Below are 15,655 nucleotides of genomic sequence, written 5' to 3'. Positions count from 1 at the left end.
TCGCTCACCATGTAGTTGAGTTGCTCCCGCTCTTGCGATGCAACGATAAGCGACTGCCACAGGACTCTCAAAATAGCGGCCGGCTCTTCAGATTTGGGCGTGGTCCACTAAAATGGCCCTGGGACACCTTGGAACTCGGACGCTTCCCTGATAGGGCTTGGGTCCCATTCTCGAAAGCGTCCCCTCAGCCGTGAAGATTCTACAAAAGTCTTGGGGGCCCCCGACTCCCGCAGGCTTCTGGTGGGGAGCGGCTGCCATGTTTGCTCGTGGAATGGCCACGATGGAGCTACGAGATGGTAGTGCTCTCATGCTGACGCCAGCTTTAGTCTGAAACATCCAGAAACACTGTAGACTACCAATTCGATCAGTTCCGGTAGCGCCCCAACATGACCCGGTAGAGAAGAACTTGCCCTCCCCTCTTTGACTGATGGTTCTTGTTGCCTGTCCCCTCTGTTGTCATTTTACAGAACTTTTTGGACTGCTGAAAGGGGTTGTGTTCCGAACGCTGGTTGGTGGAGACATTTTGACTATATTCTTGACCTACGTTGTCGCGTAATGCGTTATATGACACGCCGCGTTAGCGCACCCGGAAGTGATCCGGGGCGCGGCGCGCAGCGCGTAACGTAAGCATAACAGGTCATGTGACTTGTTAATAAAACTTTTTATTGGTTCATTTTACATTTGTTATTTTAATAATGAAAAGCTTGGTCATATGACCTTAAAAATACGCTTTTTATTGATTTCGAACTTTTTTTTTTAAAACACATATGTTATAATATTCCAGGCTAATGTACTTTCCCGGAAAATTTACAACTGTCCTGCAAGTAAAATATATTCCTTTTTCGAGAAAAAGGGCGTTTCTTCGTTCCATGACGGAGCCGTTGAGTAAAAGAGACTCGGCCTGCTGTCTTAGTCGCTGATACGCCTGATTATCAGATTCTTATCGATCACTTTATGTTGCAGGAGTGGAAAACACAACTGCCCTTGACCATTTATCTTTACTGCGTTCCTACATATTATACCTTTTATCCGTCATGTAATTGGACTGCTTTATTTCACTTGCCTTTTACTGATTCGAAAACAGTGACTAAAAGTAAAAACTTTACCAATGTAAATACTACTACCATGTTTTGTTTTAAAAACCTTTATTGTGAAAATGTCAGTATACAAATACGGGCCTATAACCACGTGGGCCGGCCACGGAGCAAACTGAAATCGTATATGATGAGGAGACATTTACATTATAGAGGAACGTAACGAGCGAGCCATTAGGTTGCAAGAACTAAGGTGTCTAACAGTTGCGGAATCGGTGGACGTACATTTTGTAATTAAAATACGACAGGGCCACTTACAAAAAAGTTATCTAGATATACATTTGCGTGCAAGTACCATGGGTGACGTTAATTCGAACTTTCAATAGTACAGTAATCAATAACACATCAGAACTTAATATCAATAGGGATGTCGAAATATTCAATCAATTCTCGTCCCCGCCCGACATGAGCATCAACACTGCATTCATATCTCGTGATATCAAGGTTGTTCAACCAGTACACAACAAGGAGTTACGAGTCTCATTTATACCGGCGCCATTTTGGGCGAGGCCGGGCAGGTCCAAGATATAGTCAAAATGTCTCCACCAACCATCGGCCAGACCAGAACCCCTTTCGGCCCTTTATGCTACAAGATGGTGTCTTCCATTCAGAAAATATTGTTGGCAGCATTTTGAAAGGAAAGATAAACAGCCGTTCTCCTAGTGAGTCTCACATTGTTACATTTAGGAAGAATGTTGAAGAGTAGTATGTGGAAAATCTGAAGCCATTTTTCTACAAACTCTAAATCAGCCTTGGATGGAAAAAAAAATCCTGAAGAATGTACAAACTGAAAACCAATTTTTGTCTGTATAGCATCAACAGCAACGCTTGAGTCAGCTTTGTGTCAAGCCGCCATTTTGATTCAATCAATAACGTCCCCCTGCACACATTCAGGGACCTGGTCGTGTCTTCAGATGAAACGGATTGTGGGACAAGAAGCAAAAAGGAAAAGGAAAAAAGTTCCGCCGGACCTCGGGAGCCAGCCGCCTATGTCATGTGCGACCTTTGGCCACACCAGGGCAATAGTGAAGCTGCAGCAGGTGCAAATAAGCTTCAGACAGTCTTACAAGCACTGCTCAGAACTCTCAACTATGGCACTCAACATCCAGGACTTGCCATTCGGATCTTGGCGCCTTGTGCTGGTTCCGACCTATTCACACATCGGTCCACTACTGACATCACCTCATAAGCCAACGGGGCACCCCACGCCGACTTTCGGCGCAGCATTGTAGGATGGCCACACCAGTGCGGCAACTTGCTGGACACCACCTCGGTGCCATCCGGATCTCGGCGCGTTCGAGTCACTGTACCGCAAGAGTGACCGAAACTCAGTTGGACACGCCATCTTTCGGCGCAGCATTGTAGGATGGCCACACCAGTGCGGCAATTTGCTGGACACCACCTCGGTGCCATCCGGATCTCGGCGCGTTGTGCTGCCTTCGGCCTACTGTAGCCGCAAGTGCGGACGCAACTCAGTTGGACGGCGAGTGAAAAGATAAGGGGCGCCGCACTGCAGCCGAGGAGCCTCCATCTTGGGGGAGACGCACAGCCCCCACTGACTGACGCGACCTCACAGGCCAATGGGGCGCCCCACGCCGACTTTCGGCGCAGCATTGTAGGATAGCCACACCAGTGCAGCAACTTGCTGGACACTAACTCGGTGCCATCCGGATCTCGGCGCGTTGTGCTGCCTTCGGCCTATTCGCACATCGGTCCGCTACTGACGCCGCCTCACGTGCCAACGGATTTTCTACGCTTTTTGTTGCCCTATGCCGCATAACAGGTCATGTGACTTGTTTATAAAACTTTTCATTGGTTCATTTTACTTTTGGTTTCCTAAAGATGGAAGGCTTGGTCATATGACCTAAAAATAACACTTTTCATTGGTTTAGAACATTTTTTTTTCCCAAACGATGAAAGCCCCACCTTGTTTCTGGATGATTCAGACTGAAGCTGGCGTCAGCATGAGAGCACCACCATCTCGTGGCTCCGTCGTGGTCATTCCGCGAGCAATCATGGCAGCCGCTCCCCACCGGAAGCCTGCAGGAGTCGAGGGCCCCCAAGACTTTTGTAGAATCTTCACGGCTGAGGGGACGCTTTCGAGAATGGAGCCCAAGCCCTAGCAGGCAAGCGTCCGAGTTCCAAGGTGTCCCAGGGCCATTTTAGTGGACCAGGCCCAAAACCGAAGAGCCGTCCGCCATTTTAAGAGTCCTGTGGCAGCCGCCTATCGCTGCACTGCAAGAGTGGGAGCAACTCAACAACATGGTGAGCGAGACGCTGTAGCCGCAAGAGCGGGCGCAACTCAGCTGGATGGCCGCCACCTGGGGAGGCCCGTTCACGCCGCCTCCCCCACGCCCCCCCGGGCCGCCCCACGCCAATTTTCGGAGCAGCATTGTAGGATACCAAAACCAGTGCGGCAGTTTACTGGACATCACCTGGGTGCCATCCACATCTCAGCGCGTTCTGCTGCCTTGGGACTATTCGCACAACAGACCGCTACTGACGAGGCCTCCCTCCGCACCACCCGGGACGCCCCACGCTGTTTTTCTGAGCTGCATTGTAGGATCCCAAAAACCAGTGCGGCACCCAGGTGACATCACCTGGGTGCCGTCCAGAACTCAGCACGTTGTGCTGCCTTGGGACTATTCGCACAAAAGACAGCTTCTGACCATTGTTGCTTTTTTTTGTCAAAAATGTTTAAATATTTTTACAGTTTTTGTTCCGTTTGTTATATTTAAAAGTTAATAAAGTTTTATAATCCTACTTTGTTGGAGTGCTATATATTTTTAAAAAATCGGGTGAATGGGGCCTTGAATCGGGTTATTGTCATGTGTGGGCTTTGCAAGTGTACTGCTACAGGATCGGACATTTCAAACTCAAATGCACGTTCTTTTTCTTACCTTTCCGAAGCAGGGAGCGCAATAGCAGGCAGAGAAAGGGTGATGCAAGTGTTGAACACTGCCTGGCCTGGCAAGTTGCTGGCAGTGCCCCCCCCCCACCCGCTCCTGAAAGAGGACACACACACACCGCCGCCCCGAGTACTTCACAGATCTTTAAAAGACCATGCGCTTGTTCATGAGGCTTAAATGGTTTATCACCCCTTCTAGAACCCCTGCATCGACCCTCTGACGTTTCCTGGAAGAATTACCACGTAACACAATACCAAGCCTTGTCAGCTGAAACCCCCGAGGAATCGTGGGGCATATTATCAAGGGGGTTTATCTCCGCTTTTTTGGCTTTAAAAGCCAAGAAAGCGGAGATAAAATTATCTCCCTATTACCAAGCTGTCGCTAACACCAGTTAGTGACAGCTAAAAGGAGATAGCGACCATCTTGGGCCCCACTTTGCATGTCAGTGATATTTATCACTAATGACATGCAAAGTGGGCGTGCCAAGATGTTAGCGACTGGAAACAGTCCCTAACATCGCTATCTCCTATTACCAACTTTTGGAGATATTCGCGCTAAGCGCGAATATCTCCAAAAGCTAACACCTGCCCTGAGCAGTTCTTAGCCATGTTATCCAATGGGAGGTGGATAACATGGCTAAGAGCATTTGCTCGATAATGCATGAATATCGCTGACTTTTCAGCGATATTCATGCATTGCGGCCGTTTTTTATCGCATTTGCGATAAACCTTGCTAATAGCAAGGTTTATCTGCGATAAAAATCGCCGATGTGCGGCGATAATTTTTGTCTCTAAACAAGTTAGAGACAAAAATTATCGCTAGTTGTTGGTAATATGCCCCCGGGTTTTTGCTTGCAGAAATCGGGAGGCGGGAGACTAGCACTGAAATCAGTAGTCTCACGCCTGAATCGGGAGGGTTGGCATGTCTGGATTCTCTACAGCTGGGGCCATAAACTACATCCGCAGGGCTAGGTGATAGCCTGGGACCGGCCTGGCATCTAAAATGGCTGCCGTGCACGTCAAAATTGTGGCATTGGAAAAAAGGCAAGATGGCGCAGACAATGTTTATCAATAAGGATTCATTTATAACAAAATATATTATCGCACTGACAAATTGGCGGTCAACACTTCCTGATTTCCATCGAATCGAACGTTAACAGACGTCACGCAGCAAAAAAAAAAAAAAGCTCACGCACAGCCGCTGGAAGACATGTATCAACATATATGAGCCTCCTCAGCCACCCTCAGAAAACATAAGGGATTAGGATACGTCTCCCGCACCCCCTTATACCTAGTAATTTAATTAAAACGAAGCACAAAATGGCGAATTCCCGTTTCGCTACCAGTTTGCGGCCCAGTTCGCGGCCCGGGAAGCGCTTCTACCGTGAAAAATAATTTTTTTTTTATTTTCCCCACGGGACCCTTTAATAACCCCAACAACATTCCTAGGGGGTCAAGAGGGGTATACCTTGCCCCCTTTCATTAAATTCCCCCTTCGTTTTTCACCTCTTCTTCTCTCTCGATCCTACCGAGAGATAAGATGGCGGCCGCTCCGGACTGTTTAGAATGTTGACAGACACCGGGGAGCCAATCAGCTTCGCATCGCAAAGTTCCGTTTCGCGAAAAGTAAGCGGACCGGAGCGCAGCCCGGAGCGCTGTTACAGATATATATCTTGTTTTGAACGTTAATTTCTCAAAATCCACTGGAGCACATATATTGAGACCTAGCAAAGGCACATCGGGCTAACAGTCCCTACAATTTTGCCAAGTTTCGTGCAAATCCATTCAGCCGTTCGAGCTAAAAGTGAGGCCAAAGGTTTTATGGAAATTAACATGGGAAAAACGCGTTTTGGGACCCCCCTTTTTTCTCGGCCCCCCCTTGACGAAACCCCCCAAAATTTCAGGGGCTGCTCAGAAACAAAATGTGCCATTTTCCTGAAAATTTCAGCCGATTCCGTCCACAAACGCCAAAGTTATTAGACATAGAATTTTCAAAAGTTCCATAGACAAAAAATCCTAACTATATATACCTACTGGCGACACGCCAGTAGGTAATATATATATATATATATATATATATATATATATATATATATATATATATATATATATATATATATATATATATATATATATATATATATATACCTACTGGCGATAGCCAGTAGGTATATATAGTTAGGATTTTTTCCCTATGGGATTTCTGAAAATTCTATGTCTAATAACTTTGGCGTTTGTGGACGGAATTGGCTGAAATTTTCAGGAAAATGGCACATTTTGTTTCTGAGCAGCCCCTGAAAATTTGGGGGGGGTTCTTCAAGGGGGGGCCGAGAAAAAAGGGGGGTCCCAAAACACGTTTTTCCCATTCATTTTTCCATAGGGCGGTTGGACTCACTTTTAGCCCGAACGGCTGAATGGATTTGCACGAAACTTGGCAAAATTGTAGGGACTGTTAGCCCGATGTGCCTTTGCTAGGTCTCAATATATGTGCTTCAGTGAATTTTGAGAAATTAACGTTTTAAACAAGATATATATCTGTAACAGCGCTCCGGGCAGCGCTCCGGTTCGCGTACTTTTCGCGTATCGGAACTTTGCGATGCGAAGCTGATTGGCTCTCTGGTGTCTGTCAACATTCTAAACAGTCCGGAGCGGCCGCCATCTTGTCTCTCGGTAGGATCGAGAGACAAGAGGAGGCCAAAACAAAGGGGGAAATAAAGGAAAGGGGGCATGGTAGACCCCTTCTGACCCCCTAGGATTGATGAGGGGGATATTATAGAGCCACGCGGGGCAAAACAATTTTTTTTAAAAAATTCCGATTTTTTCGCCGTAGAGACGCGTCCCGGTACGCGAACCGGGCAGCTAACCGGGCAGCTAACCGGGCAGCTAACCGGCAGCGTAACGGGAGTCTGAGGAGTAGCTGATTGGCTGTCAACATTGTAAACAGTCCGGAGCGGCCGCCATCTTGTCTCTCGGTAGGATCGAGAGACAAGAGGAGGCCAAAACAAAGGGGGAAATGAAGGAAAGGGGGCAAGGTAGACCCCTTCTGACCCCCTAGGATTGATGAGGGGGATATTATAGAGCCACGCGGGGCAAAAAATTTTTTTTAAAAAAATTCAGATTTTTTCGCCGTAGAGACGCGTCCCGGTACGCGAACCGGGCAGCTAACCGGGCAGCTAACCGGCAGCGTAACGGGAGTCTGAGGAGTAGCTGATTGGCTGTTAACATTGTAAACAGTCTGGAGATCGAGAGACAAGAGGTGGAAAAAAAAAAGGTGAAAATGAAGGAAAGGGGTAAGGTGAACCCCTAGGATTGATGAGGGGGCTATTAAAGTTGCCCGCGGGGCAAAAGAAAAAAATATTGCGATTTTTCGCGGTAGAGGTGCTTTCCGGTACGTTAACCGGGCAGCTAACTGGCAGCGTAATGGGAGTCCGACATATTGTGTTTTTGGAACGTTTGTGATATGTGCACGTGTGGATTTTGTCTAATTAAGGTAAAAAAAATATATATATATCTTTAAGCGTGCTCTGGCGCGCTTACGTTACGGGTTTGGTTTGCGCTGCAGAGACGATACGTCACGGTTATGCGATGCATCATGAGGCGTCTCACGGGCTACGTGATACGTCACGTAACAAAGAATATATTTTACAGCTATAGATATTAGCTTTTAAAAAACCAATGAAATTCACTGAAAAAACCATAGGTTATAGACCATATATAGTTAGGAATTTGCATTTACAAAACCTTGAAAATTCACTGAAAAAACCATAGGTTATAGACCATATATAGTTAGGGATTAGCATTTACAAAACCTTATTTTACTCGCACAAAACCATTGAAATTCCATATATAGTTAGTTGCACTAACTATATATCGCGCACCCGCAATCCATTGCTAATGATGTCACATATTACATCATTCATGACATGGTCAGTGACATCACTGATGACATCACTGATGACATCTCAAATGACATCACTGATGACATCACTGATGACATCTCAAATGACTTCACTGATGACATCACTGATGACAACACCCAGTGACTGTATGTTTCTGTAAAGTTAAAATATGTCTTACATATTGAAGAATGAGTGGATGTATAAGTGTCTGGATGAAGGATTTAGTAGGTGCATGACTGACTGTATGAGTGAGTGATTAAATGTGTCTCACTGAGTGCATGGGTTAGTGACTAAACTGTCTTAATTTGGCAATCATTATATATGTTGTTCTGTAAACTGCTGCATGTTTAAATCAGTAGCTATATGAGTAACTATATGGGTTATTGAATGGTTGCCCAAGTATTTGTATGGGAGACTGAGTATGTGTGTGGGTGGCTGGGAGGTGTATGACTCTGTGCATAGATGTGTGAGCAGTTGATTAACTAAATGTATGGGTTCAAAAGTGCATGTGGAAACAGCTGTATGGGCGGTCGACTGACTGCATGAGTGTATTAGTGAGTGAATGGATATCTCAGTGCTACATGTCAAAGTAAGTACATATGTAAAACACAGTCCATGTGAGAGTTGACATATATAAATAACTGAACATAAGAGCTAGTGAATGTGAGAGTGGCTGTATCGATCATTGTGAACTTGTATCAGGGATTGTATAAGAGAGTAAATATGTGTTAGTATATGTTTGAATAAGTAAGGTGTGTATAACTGTATAGTTGAGGAAATGGAGGTGTGATTAATCTTTTGCATGACTGAGTAGGTGTGTGAGTAACTCCATGGATAAGTGACAGTCTGTGAGTGTCTGTTTATACTGATTGTATCTAAGGTTATATTAGAGTCTGAAGATGTTCATTGTATTATCACATAAATGATATCATCAGTGATGTGATCAGTAATGTCAAATGAGATGTCAGTGATGTCATCAGTGATGTCATTTGAGATGTCATCAGTGATGTCATCAGTGATGTCACTGACCATGTCATGAATGATGTAATATGTGACATCATTAGCAATGGATTGCGGGTGCGCGATATATAGTTAGTGCAACTAACTATATATGGAATTTCAATGGTTTTGTGCGAGTAAAATAAGGTTTTGTAAATGCTAATCCCTAACTATATATGGTCTATAACCTATGGTTTTTTCAGTGAATATATATATATATATATATATATATTATACATATATTCATACTATATATAATACAAAATAAAGGCAAAAATAAAAAACAATATAAAAATAAAACAATTCATTAATAAAGTATATCAATTCCACCAATATATAAAATAGTAAAATATTTTGTAAATACATTTGATAAAAATATTATAGATTTTTAAAAAACAAAATAAGAAGCACAAACAATATTGAATCTAAAAATAAACAAATGATAATAGAAATCAGATTTTACCAAAACTAAGAAAAGTGTTTGATTCCAGAAAGATTAGTTATACCATTTCCTCTCCAATTTACTATTCCCACTCCAGTCTAAACAGCAGGAGGGAAAGTGTTGGATTTCAGAGGGTGTAGATTTAGTTTTACTACTCCAGCCTTTGCAACAGTAAGGAAAGTGTTGAATGTCAGAGGGTTTAAATCTAATATTCCACCTCCAGTCTAAGAAACAGTATGGAAAGTGTTGGGCTTCAGATGAGCGAGATTTTAGTCCAAACAACAGTAGGTAAAGTGTTGGATTTCAGAGGAGGTAGCGTTGGACTTCGTTGGAGTTAGATTGACTATTCCCACTTCTTTCTAAACAACAGTAGGGAATGTTTTGGGCTTTGGAGGAATTAGATATACTATTCACACGCCTGGCTAAACAACAATAATAGGGGAAGTGTTGGACTTCTGAGCTGTTAGATGTACCCTTCCTATACCAGTATAAACAACAGTAGGAAATGGTTTGGATTAAAAAGGGGTTACATTTGCTGTTCCCACTCCAGTCAAAGCAATAATAAGGAAAGTATGGGATTTCGAAGGAGTTAAAGTTACTATTTCCACTCCAGTCTAAGCAACTGAAGAAACGTGTTTGACTTCAAAAGGATTATGTACATAAGTATAAAACCTATTAATTTAATGACAAAATTCAACACTTAATAAAAATCATAATGTAATTATAGTATAATATATATTTCTTATATATATATATATATATATATATACATATATACATTTATATATATTTGACAAAATAAATATATCAATTAAAGAGAAAAGGAAAAAAATACATATTTACATACAATAACGAAACACAATTATGAAATAATTACCTGTTTATTTAATTTCAATTAATAATTAAAAAAACAAATACAATGTAAATTAGAAATGTAATTTCACAAAGAAAGCTTCCCAAACACTTACCATTAAGTAAATAATGTTTTTAAAAAGTTCAAAAGTATAAATACTTATACATAATTAATTATCACTTTATAAATTACATATACATTCTAAAAATATATATTTATTTTCTTCTCAACCTACTCACCTAAAAAACATAACACAACATTAAAACATACAAGTGTAATAAACATATAAAAAGTAAAATACATATTAGAAAATAAAAGAGTACAATTACAAAATAATGAATATACATAATTAATAATTAAAGAATATTTATTTAATTAACAATCATTCAAAATTAAATTAAAATACCCCATTCCCCTACAAATCCGCAACTAAAATATCACTTAAATAAATGGCTATAAACTATTTAAATAATGAACAATCAATTAAATAATTGATTAATAATTAAAACATATTAACAACAATTTGCATTTATTTATAACTTAATTAACTTCACACACTATAGCCCTGCTTACCCAACAATGCAGTACTAAAATATAACTTACTATTACTAACAAGAAAACTAAAATGTCAATTTTAGATTCAAAATATAATATAACATTTCAATAATTGACACAATTAATAATTAATTAAAAGAATGTAATATTAAAAAGAAATTGCCATTCAATAAAAAATATATCTAATTTAAATAACATTACACTGTATCCCCCTTAAAAAAAACACTGCTATGACACTATAAATTACTGATCACACAAAAATAAACCTAAGGACCTGATTTAGATCTTGGCCGCTGGGTTACTCCATCACGATGGTATAATTGGTTATTGTAGGATAAAATGGGATTCATATTTTGGTGGACAGGATATCCATCACCGTTGTGACAGAGTAACCCATCCAACCAAGGTCTAAATCAGCCCCTAAATCAATTAAAATTACAAACTATGTTTCATAAAATTAATAAAAATGATACCAATACTAATGCCTAAAATTATATTACCTAAACCCATTAAAAAGCAATCTTTTTTTACAACTGTATTACTGAAACCGATATTTAAAACACAATTTTTGAAAATAGTATTTTTTACCAAAAAAGAAACAATGGGGGTCATTACGATGGAGGACAGACTCCAGTCCGTCTGCCATCGTATTGTATTTGGGACCACCCTCCTACAAGGCGTCGGTCCCACAGGCCAAATTATGATGTGACAGCCACCGTAGGAGTCGCATTGGCTAAGTTTTCAATTGCAGCGGGTGCTGCTGGCTGTAGCAACCGCCACAATGGAAAATAGGGATGTGTAACATATCTCTGTACTACATGACCGGCATTATGCTGTGCCTGCCACTTTGTACAGGGATATGTAGGGTGCCACCATACGTCCCCCCTCCCACAATCATGGGCCAGGGTTGAAGGGGGACTCGTGACGGGCCCCCAATGTCCAGCCCTGCCGGCCTTTTCATGGCGAGTGAACCGCCATGGAAAGGCTGATGTGGAGGGAGCATCCTAATCCCTATGGAAGTGCTTGGTAGGCACAGCCACTATTTTAGGGATAGGAAGGCCTCCGACGCACCGGTGGTTGGAGTTTCCGACCGCCAAGGAACCACCCGCCATTATAATTTGGCGGTGGAAAATGGCCTTACGATGGCAGTGAGACCACCACCGAAAGCCTGTCCATGGCAGTTTCACCGTGATCGTAATGACGCCCAATATTCTTAAAAACAATATTCTATACCACTATTTTTGAATCACAGTACTTTTTTTGTAATGTTAGTGCTCTCCAATATTTTTAACTCTTTATTTTGTTGAAACACCAATTTCGTCAATATAACATTATTAGTACAGCCATCTTCACCTCATGCAATGGGCATGATTCTCTACTCTGTTAACTTATAAACTTTGCTAATGTGATACTTTTGGAATCTGTGCCAGATGTTCCTTCTCTTTTGAACTGAGTAGTCCCAATGTCAGTTTGCTATTGACTCTATACATAGAACATTTCCGGAAGTTGATTTATGTTATCCTCTTGCTTATTATAAATTATTGATTTGCGTTACTAACTTATTATAATTTTGCCACATCTGTCACTTTTTCTCATTTATCTTAAAGTTTTAAACCTGTATCTTTGAATTTCTCGGAAGCTGGGATTGTGGCAGTAGAGAGGTGATGACGTGTCTCTAAAAAGGAGCCAGCAGAGAGTAAAGGACACCACAGCCTTCAGGTCAACTTTAAATATCTCATAGGCTAGATTGTGCACCACGCATCCTGATTTCCCTGTGACTTTTAAAAGGTAAGTTTTTCAAGTGTGTTATAAAACGAGAAGAAGCATGTCAGTCCATCAACGCTTCCCAAAGTTTTAGAACCATGACCCAATTTTTAGGGCGACAAACTTCGCAACCCAACTAGTTTTAATGTACATGAGGCGGGCCATTTTTTAATGTAATAACAACAATTATTTTAAACACCACAACCTTGACCACGCCCTTTGATCAGACCCATTTTAAGTCAAGGGAAAGTGGGCCCTGGCCTAGGGCCCAAGGCTTTCAGGTGCCCTGACAGAGCCAACTCTGTTCTGTAGAGAGTCTGATGACAATGAGTAATTCTTTAATAGATTGTTTTAAATACTGTTTTCCTTTAATTTATGTGATGTATGGGAGTCTGTTATTGATATTGTTAAGAAAAATGCTTGTTTTTCAAAACCATGGAACATGCATAAAAAAGATTTCTTTAGATCAAAACAGGACCTCACCTATGAGAAATGGGAGGGGGGTCACAAAGATTATTTGCAATATTATTAGTGAGGGCCAGCTGAATTGTTATATTGAAAAAACTTGATTAATCACTATTCCTGAATATTAGATGTAAAGAGATTTAGAATTTGGACCAGTCCTGGCTAATAAGGGCATGAGAAACTAAATCATAAATTCGAAGCTGTTCTAAGCAGGAGCCCCCCAAATTTGTTTAAGATGTCCCTGTCTTTGATATCGCACTGTGGCAAGATGTTGATCCGAGAAATGATGGTGGACTGCACTGCAGTCTGCAGCTGAAACACTTTTCAAAGTGGGGTGCTGGCCTGTGGCATCCATTAATTAAAATCACAAGTCTTCTGAAAATCTTGGTGTTGATACCAGTGATTTTAGCAAATTTGTAAAACCTGCTGTAGCAGAGTAAGGCTTCAAACAACAATCCATTTTTGTGTTAAAATGAGTTCCAGGAGTGCATTTTATAATATATATATAAATGTATACACATACGCAGTATATACATATATATATATATGTGTATGCTCAATGTTCCGCTCGCAGTTTTTCCATGCAAAGGACGGACGCAGACCCAGATTAAGGTGCAGAATTGTTTATTTCATTTCGCCCTGCACCACCGCCATGACGCGTTTCGGGCAACTCAGTGCCCTTGCTCACATGACGCGCATGAGGAGTGCCACCCTTTTAAAGCAACAGTGTTATGTATCATTAAGATGGAAACAGAAAACAACTAATAGGAACGTACTTATTTTCAATGCTGGTTTAACATTAAAAACATCATGTGTAAACCCCACACTGCCGCTGAATAAATATTGACAGTCAATAAATAAATAAATAAATATATAAATATTGACATATTCACTATTCATATATAACACTCAAATGTTTAAAATTTTATAGCAATAAAAAACTCTAATACTGGGTTTTTCAGTGTGCTTAAAAACATCTGAATGAATAGCAGCTGTTCTGTAATCAAAGCATATAATGCAATGATGTGCAAATTACACAATGTAAACAGTGGGAATAGAGAAACGTTCCTACGGTTGGCAATGTGTATATATATATATATATATATATATATATATATATATATATATATATATATATATATATATATATATATATATTCACTGTCATGAATTATGTAATATGTGACATCATCAGCAGTGGATTGCGGGTGCGCGATATATAGTTATTGCAATTAACTATATATGCGAATTTCTATGGTTTTGTGCGAGTAAATTAAGGTTTTGTAAATGCTAATTCCTAACTAATTCCTAACTATATATGGTCTATAACCTATGTTTTTTTCAGTGAATTTTCAAGGTTTTGTAAATGCTAATTCCTAACTATATATGGTCTATAACCTATGGTTTTTTCAGTGAATTTCAATGGTTTTTTAATAGCAAATATCAAAAGCTGTCAAATGTCAAGTACGTGATAGGTAAAAACATTTTCGTGTTTATGCACGCTGATGTGCTTTGAACGCTGCCCCCCCTCACCCCCCCTCTTTTCTCTTAGGAGTACTCTCTCTTTGCAGATAGTGAAGGTTAGTTAACGCAGGCCTTTACCCCCGTTGTTATCCGTCGTGCCTGCTGCCCTCTCTATTTGATTGAATGTTATCCAAGCATTTACTGTTTTAGAATTGGTTCTCTTTGGTTCATTCTCTATTTACAAACAAGCACAGAATCGCAATACTCTGTTTAGTCTTTGTAGATAGTGAAAAATCGTTTAAAAAAACAAAAGGAATCGAGCAAAATCAGTAGGCCACTAATGGGATCTCTTTTTGACCTCGCTAAAATAGAAACATTAAGAACAACCCCTCATGAGAAATACGAAACTAGTGAGATGAACTTAGCTCCACACCATGATGGCTGCAAGACAGCTCGGCTCCGCCACCCACCCCACCCAAAATAACGACAAACCCTATGCAATTATGTGTCACATTAAAAATATATAGCACTCCAACAAAGTAGTAGGATTATAACACTTTAATAACTTATAAATATATACAACACACCAGCAAAGTAACAGGGTAAAACATTTTATTAAATAACTATTTACATAACTATTTTATACTTTTTGTTGCCCGATCCGGCTAGCTCAATCGATTGAGCATGAGACTCATGCACTCTGCTCTCTTTGGCCTCAGTCAAGCATTAATTGTAAGATTTTCATACGTGAGTGTACTTTTTGCCTTTTGGTGACTCTTCCATTCTTAACATTGTCCCATAATCCGTTTGACCTGAAACGATTACACAAATAAAACATTTGTGAGTTTTACATTTCCGGAGAAGTATAATTCACCAATACCTTTTTTAAAGTGTTATAATCCTACTAATTTTTTATCGATTATTGCTCTTTGAGATATTCCCTGTCTACAAACAGAGAAGAATAGGAATATTCTGTCTCCCTTTGCAGATAGTGAAGGATAGGTAATGCGGACTTTTGTCCCCCGTTGTAATCCGTCATGCCTGTTTTTCTCCCCACTAATTGATTGATTGGCTGGACATTTATTGTTCAAGGAATAGTTCTCTCGAGGTATTCTCTGTTTGCAAATAACGTGGAATAGAAATATTCTGTCTAGTCTTTGCAAGTAGTGAAGGGTGGGTAATGCGGACCTTTGTCCCCCGTTGTAATATGTC

The 15,655-nt window shown here is 40.7% G+C and overlaps 1 protein-coding gene across 2 annotated transcripts in view; it reads left to right on the top strand.

Annotated features, from left to right (window-relative positions):
* The window catches only part of LOC147662133 (ankyrin repeat and SOCS box protein 15-like), a 276,030-nt gene that overhangs the window by 71,387 nt on the left and 188,988 nt on the right, over positions 1–15,655 (top strand). The window contains exon 2 of one of the 2 annotated variants that reach the window (XM_086951086.1): positions 12,358–12,538. The exons of the other annotated variant lie outside the window; for it this stretch is intronic. The gene's annotated coding sequence lies outside the window, so the exon portion shown is untranslated. The remainder of the gene's footprint in view (positions 1–12,357; positions 12,539–15,655) is intronic. 2 annotated transcript variants of the gene reach the window in all.

This window comes from Lissotriton vulgaris, unplaced genomic scaffold (genome assembly GCF_964263255.1).
Source record: "Lissotriton vulgaris unplaced genomic scaffold, aLisVul1.2 SCAFFOLD_1499, whole genome shotgun sequence".
In the NCBI taxonomy this organism is placed as follows: domain Eukaryota; kingdom Metazoa; phylum Chordata; class Amphibia; order Caudata; family Salamandridae; genus Lissotriton; species Lissotriton vulgaris.
This window is presented reverse-complemented; position numbering and strand designations above follow the sequence as displayed.